This window comes from Bos indicus, chromosome 8 (genome assembly GCF_029378745.1).
Source record: "Bos indicus isolate NIAB-ARS_2022 breed Sahiwal x Tharparkar chromosome 8, NIAB-ARS_B.indTharparkar_mat_pri_1.0, whole genome shotgun sequence".
In the NCBI taxonomy this organism is placed as follows: Eukaryota; Metazoa; Chordata; class Mammalia; order Artiodactyla; family Bovidae; genus Bos; species Bos indicus.
This window is the reverse complement of record NC_091767.1, coordinates 38,417,743-38,431,100: the sequence shown is the minus strand read 5'-3', so window position 1 is coordinate 38,431,100 and position 13,358 is coordinate 38,417,743.

The window sequence follows — 13,358 nt, the reverse complement described above, 5'->3', positions numbered from 1 at the left end:
AACTAATGAACCTCTTGATAAAAGTGAAAGAGGAGAGTGGAAAAAGTTGGCTTAAAACTCAACATTCAAAAAACTAAGATCATGGAATCTGGTCCCATCACTTCATGGCAAATAGATGGGGAAACAGTGACAGAATTTATTTTCTTGGGCTCCAAAATTACTGCAGATGCAGCCATGAAATTAAAGATGCTTGCTCCTTGAAAGAAAAGCCATGATCAACCTAGACAGCATGTTAAAAAGCACAGGCATTACTTTATCAACAAAGGTCCGTCTAGTCAAAGCTTTGGTTTTTCCAGTAGTCTTGTATGGATGTGAGAGTTAGACTATAAAGAAAGCTGAGTGCTGAAGAATTGATGCTTTTGAACTGTGGTATTGGAGAAGACTCTTGAGAGTTCCTTGGACTGCAAGGACATCCAACCAGTCCATCCTAAAGAAAATCAGTCCTGGGTGTTCATTGGAAGGACTGATGCTGAAGCTGAAACTCCAATACTTTGGCCACTTGATGTGAAGAACTGACTCATTTGAAAAGACCCTGATGCTAGGAAAGATTGAAGGCAGGAGGATAAGGGGATGACAGAGGATGAGATGGTTGGATGGCATCACTGACTCAGTGGACATGAGTTTGAGTAGATTCCAGGAGTTGGTGACGGACAGGGATGCCTGGTGTGCTGTAGTCCATGGGGTCGCAAAGAGTTGGACATGACTGAGCAACTAAACTGTACTGAACTGAAGAAGGCAAAAGAACTGTGCTCCAAAAACTGTAAGATGCTGATGAAATAAATCAAAGAAGACACAAACAGATGGAAAGATATACCAATTTCTTGGATTGGAAGAATATTTTATAATTATATATTTGTTATATTTTACAATATAAACAAATATCAAATCATTATAAAGCACACTTAGAACGAATATAATTTTATGTCAATTATATCTCATTTTAAAAAGATTCCAGTAGATTAAACTCTTTGCAACAGTAACCATCTGTCATATAAGTGCCTTTGTTCCTAGAAAGGATTAAGTTACATGATATTGATGATTTAACACAACTCCATCACCAGTTCAGAACCACTTGACTGATGCTCAGCAATTTATCTTTTCAGATTAAAGTTTGGAACTCATACACATTTAACATTTAGCATTAGTCACCTTTGTTTTTTCATATTAAACTTTAACAGGTGTTGGCTCACTTTGGCCAAACCTGCTAGTTTTCTAAGGATGCCTCTCTCCTGCAGACTCCTTATTGCTCCTCTACCTGAAACATTCATTCCTACCAGTCTATTTTTTCACATCTGATATATCTTCTTGATTCTTTTCTATCAATGTCTTTCCCATGCTTCCTTCAAAATCCAGTTGTCTCCATCATCTTATTATCTTTTCAAGACTTATGGATGACTCTGACTGTAGTGACAAAGTTGACTGTATTCTGCCTAGCACTGTATGTATGCATAATTTATCTTCCATAAAGGGGTGTAATACCATGAGGACATGTTCTTTTTTCTTTTAATCTTCCTTCTAGGACACACAGTGATCTATAACTAGGACAAGTTAATTTTATTCTGTTCTTATTTGTATCTTCATTTCAGGATTATAGCAAACTTTTGTCAGAACACATCTTTCAGAGAATATGCCAAACTTCTTTGTCCTATGTCATTCTCTTCTCAAACATCTGTTAATCACTTTGCCAACAAAGATCCATATAGTCAAACCTATTGTTTTTCCAGTAGTCATGTATGGAAGTGAGAGTTGGACCATGAAGAAGGCTGAGTGCCAAAGAATTGATGCTTTCTAACTGTGGTGCTGGAGAAGACTCTTGAGAGTCCCTTGGACTGCAAGGAGATCAAACCAGTCAATCCTAAAGGAAATCAACCCCAAGTAATCATTGGAAGGACTGATGCTGAAGCTGAAGCTCCAATACTTTGGCCACCTGACTTGAAGAGCCAACTCAGTGGAAAAGACCGTGATGCTAGGAAAGATTGAGGGCAAAAAGAGAAGTGGGTGACAGAGGATGAGATGGTTGGATGGCATCATCAACTCAATGGATATGAGTCTGATCTAACTGCAGGAGATAGTGAAGGACAGGGAAGTCTGGTGTGCTATAGTCCATGGGGTCACAAAGAGTTGGACAGGACTGCATGATGGAACAACAAATTAATTCTTTAGATCTTGGTAAAGTCTTCTCAAGTGTACCATATTACTGATGCAAAATACTCACACTGGGAAAACAGTTCCCACATTAACGGGGTAAGGGAGTGAATATTGATGGATAAAGCTAAAAAGTTAGGCATGGAACATATCATTCAGGGTTTTATAAGTCATGTTAAAAATTTGGTTTTTACTCTATGTGCAAAGGGAATCCATCAAACTTTCGAGCAAGATGACGAGATTCAGTGGATTGGAAGGAAGGAAGGAAGAAAAGAAGTGGAGAGATTATTTGGAGAGCTATTACAATAATCCAAGTTTTTAAAATGATGTTTGGTTTAAGGTGATGGCAGTAGACAATGGCAGAGAAGGCAATGGCACCCCACTCCAGTACTCTTGCCTGGAAAATCCCATGGACGGAGGAGCATGGTAGGCTGCAGTCCGTGGGGTCGCTAAGAGTCGGACACGACTGAGCGACTTCACTTTCACTTTTCACTTTCATGCATTGGAGAAGGAAATGTCAACCCACTCCAGTATTCTTGCCTGGAGAATCCCAGGGACGGCGGAGCCTGGTGGGCTGCCGTCTATGGGGTGGCACAAAGTCAAACACGACTGAAGCGACTTAGCAGCAGCAGCAGTAGACAATGGAATTAGTGCACAGATTGAAGATACATTTGAAAGATTTTAAACAGCACTTGGAGATGAACTGGATTGAGAACTGAAGGATGAAGTGATTTGGAAATGATTCAGTTTTCTGACTTGAGCAGAGATGCACAAAGGCACTGAGATGGCAAAACCTGAAGAGAAACAGATTCACAGATGAATGAACAAGTGCTTCATTTTGAATAGTTTGAGATGGTTGATGTACCCACATGTAGATACCAAAACAAGTTTCAATTCTGCAGCTCAGAGGCACTATTCACAGAGATAATCTGCATCATAGTTGTTTTCAGTCAGTTCAGTTCAGTTCATTCCAGTTGCTCAGTCGTGTCCTACTCTTTGCAACCCCATGAATCGCAGCACGCCAGGCCTCCCTGTCCATCACCAACTCCCGGAGTTCACTCAAACTCACGTCCATCGAGTCAGTGATGCCATCTAGCCATCTCATCCTCTGTCGTCCCCTTCTCCTCCTGCCCCCAATCCCTCCCAGATCAGGGTCTTTTCCAATGAGTCAACTCTTCGCATGAGGTGGCCAAAGTATTGGAGTTTCAGCTTTAGCATCATTCCTTCCAAAGAACACCCAGGGCTGATCTCCTTCAAAATGGACTGGTTGGATCTCCTTGCAGTCCAAGGGACTCTCAAGAGTCTTCTCCAACACCACAGTTCAAAAGCATCAATTCTTCAGCACTCAGCTTTCTTCACAGTCCAACTCTCACATCCATACATGACCACTGGAAAAACCATAGCCTTGACTAGACAGACCTTTGTTGGCAAAGTAATATCTCTGCTTTTCAATATGCTATCTAGGTTGGTCATAACTTTCCTTCCAAGGAGTAAGCGTCTTTTAATTTCATGGCTGCAGTCACCATCTGCAGTGATTTTGGAGCCTAGAAAAATAAAGTCAGCCACTGTTTCCACTGTTTCCCATCTATTTGCCATGAAGTGATGGGACCAGATGCCATGATCTTTGTTTTCTGAATGTTGAGCTTTAAGCCAACTTTTTTACTCTCCTCTTTCACTTTCATCAAGAGGCTTTTTAGTTCCTCTTCACTTTCTGCCATAAGGGTGGTGTCATCTGCATATCTGAGGATTTTGATATTTCTCCTGGCAATCTTGATTCCAGCTTGTGTTTCTTCCAGCCCAGCGTTTCTCATGATGTACTCTGCATAGAAGTTAAATAAGCAGGGTGACAATATACAGCCTTGACGTACTCCTTTTCCTATTTGGAACCAGTCTGTTGTTCCAAGTTCAGCTCTAACTGTTGCTTCCTGACCTGCATACAGGTTTCTCAAGAGGCAGGTCAGGTGGTCTGGTATTCCCATCTCTTTCAGAATTTTTCACAGTTTATTGTGATCCACACCGTGAAAGGCTTTGGCATAGTCAATAAAGAAGAAATAGATGTTTTTCTGGAACTCTCTTGCTTTTTCCATGATCCAGCGGATGTTGGCAATTTGATCTCTGGTTCCTCTGCCTTTTCTAAAACCAGCTTGAACATCTGGAAGTTCACGTTTCACAAATTGCTGAAGCCTGGCTTGGAGAATTTTGAGCATTACTTTACTAGCGTGTGAGATGAGTGCAATTGTGTGGTAGTTTGAGCATTCTTTGGCATTGACTTTCTTTGGGATTGGAATGAAAACTGACCTCTGCCAGTCCTGTGGCCACTGCTGAGTTTTCCAAATTTGCTGGCATATTGAGTGCAGCACTTTCACAGCATCATCTTTCAGGATTTGAAATAGCTCAACTGGGATTCCATCACCTCCACTAGCTTTGTTCGTAGTGATGCTTTCTAAGGCCCACTTGACTTCACATTCCAGGATGTCTGGCTCTAGGTGAGTAATCACACCATCGTGATTATCTTGGTCGTGAAGCTCTTTTTTGTACAGTTCTTCTGTGTATTCTTGCCACCTCTTCTTAATATCTTCTGCTTCAGTTAGGTCCATACCATTTCTGTCCTTTATCGAGCCCATCTTTGCATGAAATGTTCCCTTGGTATCTCTGATTTTCTTGAAGATATCTCTAGTCTTTCCCATTCTGTTGTTTTCCTCTATTTCTTTGCATTGATCTCTGAGGAAGGCTTTCTTATCTCTCCTTGCTGTTCTTTGGAACTCTGCATTCAGATGCTTATATCTTTCCTTTTCTCCTTTGCTTTTTGCTTCTCTTCTTTTCACAGCTATTTGTAAGGCCTCCCCAGACAACCATTTTGCTTTTTTGGATTTCTTTTCCATGGGGATGGTCTTGATCCCTGTCTCCTGTACAATAGCACGAACCTTCGTCCATAGTTCATCAGGTATTCTGTCTATCAGATCTAGTCCCTTAAATCTATTTCTCACTTCCACTGTATAATCATAAGGGGCTTGATTTACTGTTACCTAATTCTGTTTTCAGTAAGAGAGCAATTTCATCACTGTATCTTCTAGATTTAGTCGCCACAAAATTGCAGCTTAAATCCTAGCATAAGGTTGGCAGTATGGAAACTCTTTTTAAAGACTTGTTATAAAAACACTTATAAAGAAAACTTCAACAAATGAAATGGATCACTGAGCTCATGAACCCAAGGGCCTTCAAATTAAGGTTGATTATGCACCCACCGATGTGCTAGGCTACATGCTTTACATACATTATCATATTCTGCAAAGTGGTTCTGTTACTCTGCCTAGTTTACAAATGAAGAAACCAAGGCTTAGAAAGATTAAGGCATTTTCTCAATGATATTTGGCATCACAGCTTAGTGACTAATAAAGCTAGGACTAGAAGTCAAGTTTATCTGAACTCTTCGATCTTTCATTGTTTTCTTGGAGGTCATTTTATGCAACATGACCACCCAAAATGTCAGCAGCAGCATTTTCTTTTCCTAGAATATGAAATACTACTTCCCTCCCCAGTCCCAAGTCTCCTTTTTCTCTACTAGATTTCCTCCCCAACCCTTTTCCTTCTCTCTCCTCTTACTTTCATTTGGGAAAAAAACCAAACAATTCCTATCTGAGTGATGGATGAGGAAGGATGCTGCTGCTACTGGTAAGTCACTTCAGTTGTGTCTGACTCTGGCGACCCCATAGACAGCAGCCCACCAGGCTCCCCCGTCCCTGGGATTCTCCAGGCAAGAACACTGGAGTGGGTTGCCATTTCCTTCTCCAATGCATGAAAGTGAAAAGTGAAAGTGAAGGCGCTCAGTCGTATCCGACTCTTCGAGACCCTATGGACTGCAGCCTACCAGGCTCCTCTGTCCATGGGATTTTCCAGGCAAGAGTACTGGAGTGGGGTGCCATTGCCTTGGGTAAGAATCAAATATTCCAATGATACTGGTTAATTTTGGCTTTCTCGAGGCACTGTTAAATATGCTACTAACTGAGAGCTACAGAGAGAAAATAGTCACTCTGGTCTGGTACTGGAATAAAACTCATTTGCCTTCATTATAAAACCATTATGAGTTGATGGATGGGGTATGAACTATTGTTACAACAGCTGTTATATTCATTAGTTACTCAAGTAGACTATGAGGAAAGGACATTCTGCTTTTGTGAAACAACTTACCACACCCTTCATATGGTTTCATTTTACTGTGTGTAAGTCAGTCTCAAAGTTAATACAAAGTAAGTATACAAATGGCATCACTGACTCGATGGATGTGAGTCTGGGTGAACTCCGGGAGTTGGTGATGGACAGGGAGGCCTGGCGTGCGGCGATTCATGGGGTCACAAAGAGTTGGACACGACTGAGCCACTGAACTGAACTGAACTGAAGTATACAAATTAGAGACAGCCAAAATTGATTTCAATGTTGGTCTTGAAATTGTCTTTTAAAGTATTTTCTTGTATATTCTCCCTCTAGACTTTCCAGAATACCAATGTTCAATTTGGCAAATTATTCCTCTCACATAGCCAATTGTTGACACCATACTCTTTATCCCTAAAGACCTATGAATTATTTTTTAAATGAAAGGAAAAAAGAACATAATGGACTATGTTAACACTTCCTGGATTTAAGAAGTAATTTGAGCTATTGTGAATCTTCCTGTTGTATGGTATAGCAGACACTGCTCATGATCTACATAACATGTGGGATAGTCAAGACCATCCCTCCTCTTAGTTCATGAATAATGAGGCTTATCATTTTCAAAAGACATCTGAAGTGTTTTCTGCTTTTCACTGTTACAAGCTGCACTGCTGTTAATATTCCTATACTTTCTTTATACGTCTTCCAGGGCAAATGTGCAAAAATTTCTCTTTAAGAGTGGGACTGATGAATCATGGGGTATTATATTACTTTTCTTTAATTTCAAAGGGGTTATACCAATTTACATCCCCATCCACAGTCTAAGTATTCCTCTTATTTCACATTCTAACCAAAACTACTTATTGTTACCTTTTTATTTTTGCAAGTCTCATGGGTAAAATGACACGGTACTATGTTATGATTTTAATTTGTATTTCCTTAACTACTGAGGTAGAACATTCTTTAATAGGTTAATTTGTTATGCAGCTTTCTGTTTCTGTGAAATGCTTTTTGAGCTTTTTCCTGTTTCTTTATGAACTTTTTTCTAACTTAAATGTAGAACTTATGTATATATCCTGGATACTGACTTTTTATCGGTTTTACCAGTTGCCAACGTCTTCTTCCAATTAGTGCCCTATATTAGTAATTTCTCTTTGTGCTGTCTTTGGTAAAGGGAAATTCTTAATTTTAACATAGCTGAGTTTATGCACCTTTTTTGATTTATGCTTTCTGTATTTTTTAAAGAAATCCTTCCCTACTCCATGTCATCCACATCATTAAGACATTTTTCTATACTGTTTCTAACAATTTCATAATTTTGCTCTTCATGTTGAAATCTGAATGCATCTACAGCCTATTTTTGCCATGTGGATAATCGATTTTCCCAGTATCATTTCTTTAAACATTCATTCTTTCCTTCACTTATTTGCTGTAAGGTTTCATATACACTGTAAGTTTTCATATTTACATGGACCAGTTTCTTATGCCTCTATTCTGTCCCATTACTCTATTTGTCTGTCTTGATATCTAATAGCATTTTGGTACAGCAGGTCCCCCAATCTAATACTTCTTCAAGAATGACATGTATTTTTATAGTTCTTTGCATTTCCACATGAATTTTAGAATTGATTCATCAGGTTTAAATACACAATTGGGGGACTTCCCTGATGGTTCACCAGTTAAGAATCTGCCTTTGAATGCAGGAGACACAGGTTCGATCCCTGGTTGGGAACTAAGAGCCCACATTCTACAGGGCAACTAAGCCCACGCACTGCAACTACTGAGTCTGTGCACTCTTGAGCCTGTGCTCCACAATAAGAGAAGCCTGGGCACTGCAACTACAGAAAGATTGTGTACCACGACCAAGACCCATTTAGCCAAAATAAAAAGTAAAATAAAGTCTTTTTAAATTATAAATAAATGAATAAACAGTTGAGACTTTTGATTGAAATTGCACTGAATCTGCTGATCACTTGGAACAAGGTAAATATTTACAATAACACATCTTCTAATCCATGAATGTGATTTATTTCTCCATTTAGGTATTTTCTAATGTCTTTTGGTAATGTTTTATAATTTATGCCAAAACTTATTTGGACACACCTTGTTAGGTTTGCTCCAGAACTTAACATTTCTTAATTTTATTGTAAATTTTATTAAAGCATACTTTTTGTTGCTATTGTATAGAAATGTAATTTTTTTTTGGCATATTTATATTGTGCCTAATAGGCTTGCTAAACTTTCTTATTAATTCTAGTAATTTATCTGTTGATTTTCCAATCTTTATACATTTTATTCTTTTTTCTTGCTATATCACACTGGCTAGAACCTTCAGTACCATATTAAAAGAAAGCAGATGATAGACACTCTTCTTGTTCCTAATCTAAAAGCAAATTCTTTCAACATTTCAACACTGAATTATGCCTATATCTAAAGCTGAATAAATCATACTGCTCAGCAGTAAACCAGTTGCTCGAGATCATAAAGCCTTTAAGTGATAACTCCAGGATTCAACATTAATCCAAGACCCATGTTTTTTGTTTTTTTTTTTAATCAATTTGTGTCAGTGGCCAAAAATTTAACCAGGGAGACTTAAATTAGGCAGAAGCAAGGGGATACATTTGTATTTAAGACAATCTAACCCAAAGTAAAAATTAAAAATAAAAGCCTTAGAGCTTTGCTAAAACTTCAGAAAATTCTGGTAATCATTCTGAGGTTCAAACATGGACATAATCCTTAAAATGTCCTGATAGTTCCTTGCTTCTCACAAGGATAAAGTCCCAATTCTTAGCAGAATACCCTTCCAGATTCACTTCTAGCTACCTTATCCCCAAACACCTTCAACATGGCACGATCCACTATTCTCTAAACCTGTCATACATTTTCATCTCCTGTGACTTTGAGCACTCAGTCCTACCTGTTCTACAATTAAGAATCTTAACCATTAATTAATTCATTCATTCAACCAACAAATACTTACCAAGAGCCTTGAATATGGAAAAAGTTGTGGTAAACACTGAGGATATAATGGTACAGGAAACAGAAAAGTCCCTGGATTTGTCAAGGCTTTAGAAAATAGGAAATAGTGAGAAAAGAACAGAAGACAGAATAGCAGTGTTCTAATTGTATTTCTGTTTGCTTTAATTGAATCTTTGATTTGTAAGCTGCGTTAACCATTCTGAAGTCCCCTATCTTTCTTACTTATCCTTTTACTTCTTGTATTAGTCAGAGTTCTCCAGAGAAACAAACCAAATGGATGAATGTGTAGCTGTGAATGTATGTATAACACATACAGAGAAAGAGAGAGATTTTAAGGAATTGACTCATACGATCGAGGGGGCTTCGGAAGTCTGAAATATGATGGGTAGGCCAGCATGCTGAAGATTCAGGAAAGAGCTACAGTTTGAGCCCAAAGGCAGTTTGCTGGCAGAATTCCTTTTTACTTTGGGGAGGATGAAGGAAAGGTGTCAAGTCTATTGAAACTTTCAACTGATTGGATAAGGCTCACCCACCCATTAAAGTAGAGGACAATCTACTTTACTATGTTAACCTCATCCAAAATATACCCTAACAAAAACATCAAGAATAATGTTTGACCAAATACCTGGGCACCATGGCCCAACCAATCTGACATATAAAATTAACCATCACACTTATCCTTTCCTCTCTTTTCTACACTCTTGAATTAATTTTTTTTAAGGAGAACTTGAATAGGAGAAGGGAGAGGGGGATAGAAAGAAAGTTTCAAGAATAGACATCTGTTTTTTTCTCTTTTTCTGCAAGCTTAAGCTATGAGGAAGGTGTGGTTGAAGAAGGGCTCAATTTTTCAGTCTGTTTAACCCTGAAACCCCAACAAACAGCATTTGTCTTCATGCTCATCTCCCTCAGAAGCTCCAAGTACATGCATAAATTATCTGGCAAACGCTCCTACAGCTGGAGGAAAAAAAATCTTATAGAGTAGTTATTTTCTTTCTCAGGAGAAAATAAATATAAAAATGTTTCAGATTTGGGGTTTATATTCACAAAAATGGCCCACATAGACTCCCCGTTCTGAAAGAAATTTAGTTTTAAATGTTAAATAATTAAATAACAGAAAATAACTCTTTAAAGTCATATAAAAATAATATAGGAAAGAAAGACATACTGAATGTAAAATGAGGTCCTTTTGGGGATATCAGAAGCAATAAGTATTTATTTTTCTAAATCTCTCTTCCACACAGATTGAAAAAGAGGTATCAAATAAAAAAATGTATCCTGCTTGCAAAATCATGTGAAATAGTTCCTTCAGGATAGGAATAAAGCTCTGTGAATCGACAGGGAAATATCAATAGATAAAACATTACAAGGGTGCAAATACACAAATCTGAATTCACCTTGGAATAGCTGAAGAGGCCATCATGAGAAGAGTCCACACTACCATCTAGCGGTTCATTTGAGGAAATGACATTTGTACCCTTTAATATGTTTCAATTGGGCTAAGACAATGCTCTAAACAGTCTTTTTTCAAAACCTGGAATCTGTTCTATTTTCAAAAAGTGGGGATCCAAATACCCCTCCTGCCTGTGTAGGAAAGCTCAGAGCAACACACAAGAGAGTGAGACAGAGAGAGGTTGAGAGAGAACTTTTTTTAGAAAGGGCTATAAATTTTCATGTAGTTATTGAAGGCACTGTATTAAATGTAGTAGTTGTTCAGGTGGAAGGACTGAAAAATAGTGGTATTAGTATGAAGTTCGTGATACAAGAAAATGAGCAAATCACCTCCTGGAGAACCAGACACAGAAAAAGATCAAGGCCAACCTAAACTAGTAAGTTGTTACTTCTTTAAATGATAGTTACAGTAGAGATTCCATTACCTAGAGTCACCAAAGCAGATATTGCTATCTGGATGTTCACATGTTACATAAATCCCATAGTTGCTAATATGTGTGTGTTCAGTCATGTCTGACTCTTTTGCAATCCCATGGACTATAGCCAGTCAGGCTCCTCTGTCTATGGGATTCTCCAGGCAACAATACTGGAGTGGGTTTCCATTTCCTACTCCAGGGATCTTCCCAACCCAGGGATGGAACCCAGGTCTCTTACATCTCCTGCATTGGCAGATGGATTCTTTACCACTGTGCCACCTGGGAAGCCCCTAGTTGTTATCACAATATTTTAGAAAAGCTGAGTCTTTGGGGGGGAACTACCTAGACAGAAGGGACACAATTCTAAGACTTAAGGCCCAGGGGCTTGAAGGTTTTGGTCCTAATGGAAAGCAATAATAAAACCATAATTGTTATATTCGTGGTCACTTATTTCTCAAGGCCACTTCTTTCTGAAGAAGTGAGGATGAAATAAGCTATACAGGAATAAAATACCAATAATTGCACAGTCAGGAAAGGGATGTTCTTTTTCCAAGATCCAGGTGGAATACATGGCTCTTGGAGAAAAAGCATCCCTTTCCTATTATTATGGGGCTTCCCTGGTGGCTCAGTGGTTAAAGCGTCTTCCTGGAAGGCGGGAGACCCGGGTTCAATCCCTGGGTTGGGAAGATTCCCCTGGAGAAGGAAATGGCAACCCACGCCAGATCTCCTGCCTGGAGAATCCCATGGACGGAGAAGCCAGTCCTCCCATGGACGGAGGCTACAGTTCATGGGGTCGCAAACAGTCGGACACAACTGAGCGACTTCACTTTCCTATTATTAGGTGGTATCTCTACTATGCTGATACTTCCTACTCTGCACGATCTCCCATGTCTGAATCCGCTGTTGGCTTTCTCTCTGGCCTAATTTTGTCTCCCAAGTTTGAATTAATCTCTAGCACTTTGCTAGTAGTGTGAATCTGACTTGAGAAATCCATATGTATCAGGTAATCAATTATATCTTCCAGAGCCTTCTGAGATGTTCCAATCTGGGGTAGTTAACTTCAATGCCTCGGTACATAACTCTCATTCTGGGATCATCTGTCATTATCAATCCTGGGAATTCCTTGACCTCATTTGTATCACCTGTTTCATGTACCCTATGTTTTACCCTTCCTTGTTTTGGTGGAGCATATCCTCCAGTAACTTTCTGGGAAAGGGTGCATGATAAATAAAATATGACACCTTGCATGTATTAAAATGTCTTTATTCTATCTTCACAGGTGATTGATAATTTGGCTCGGTACAGAATTATGGGTTAAATCTTGAAGGCACTGTTCCATTGCCTTCCAGATTCCAGTGTTGCTTGTGAAAAATCTGAAGTCATTCTGATTTCTAGCCTCTTGTATTTCACACCTCCCTCTCTCTCTCTCTCTCTGCACCAATATTTGCTTTGAGTTCTGAAAATTCACAATGAAGTCCCTTATGAAATTAGATTGAAACTGATTTCTTTAGTTCTGGGGGATTTTCTTGAGTTACTGACAAATTTCTGCCCTCCATTTTTGCAGTTCTCTTTTTTGGAACCTAACGTTCAGCTGTTAAATCTGCTAGAATGACACATTAATGTTTTCTTTTCTTATTTTTCATTTCCCTTGTTTTCTGCTCTACATTCAGAGATGTTTTCCGTTTCATTGCCTAATTTTTATACTGAGTTTATCATTTTGGTAATCATATTTTTAGTTTTCAAGAGTTCTTTTTTATTCCTTAAATATTCCTTTTATAGTGTTCTCTTATTTCAAGATTACAGTATCTTATCTCTATGAAAATATTAATGATCATTTTTAAACTATTTTCCTTCTTCCTACATTGTCTCTGTTTTCTAAGTTATTACTTAGTTTGCATGCTTTGGTATTAATAGCTTCCTTTTGTGTACACAGCTTTCCTCAAATTTCTGATATTCTTTAGTTGTCTTCTCACAGTTAAGAGAGCAGAACTAAAAAGCTAATTGGATGTCCAGAGTACCTGGGTGCCATACGCTCACTGTGAGTTTCATCATTAGATATTTCAGAGAGTCTGTTTAACTGGGAATCTCCAATGCCAGTATGTGATAAAGTATGCCAAAAGTTGTTTGATAGCTAACCTGTTGACCATTCTTCCCTACACAGCTGCTAATAGAACACCATTTTGTTTTTCTTTGGAATGGTAAATTTCCTCAATCCAAGGT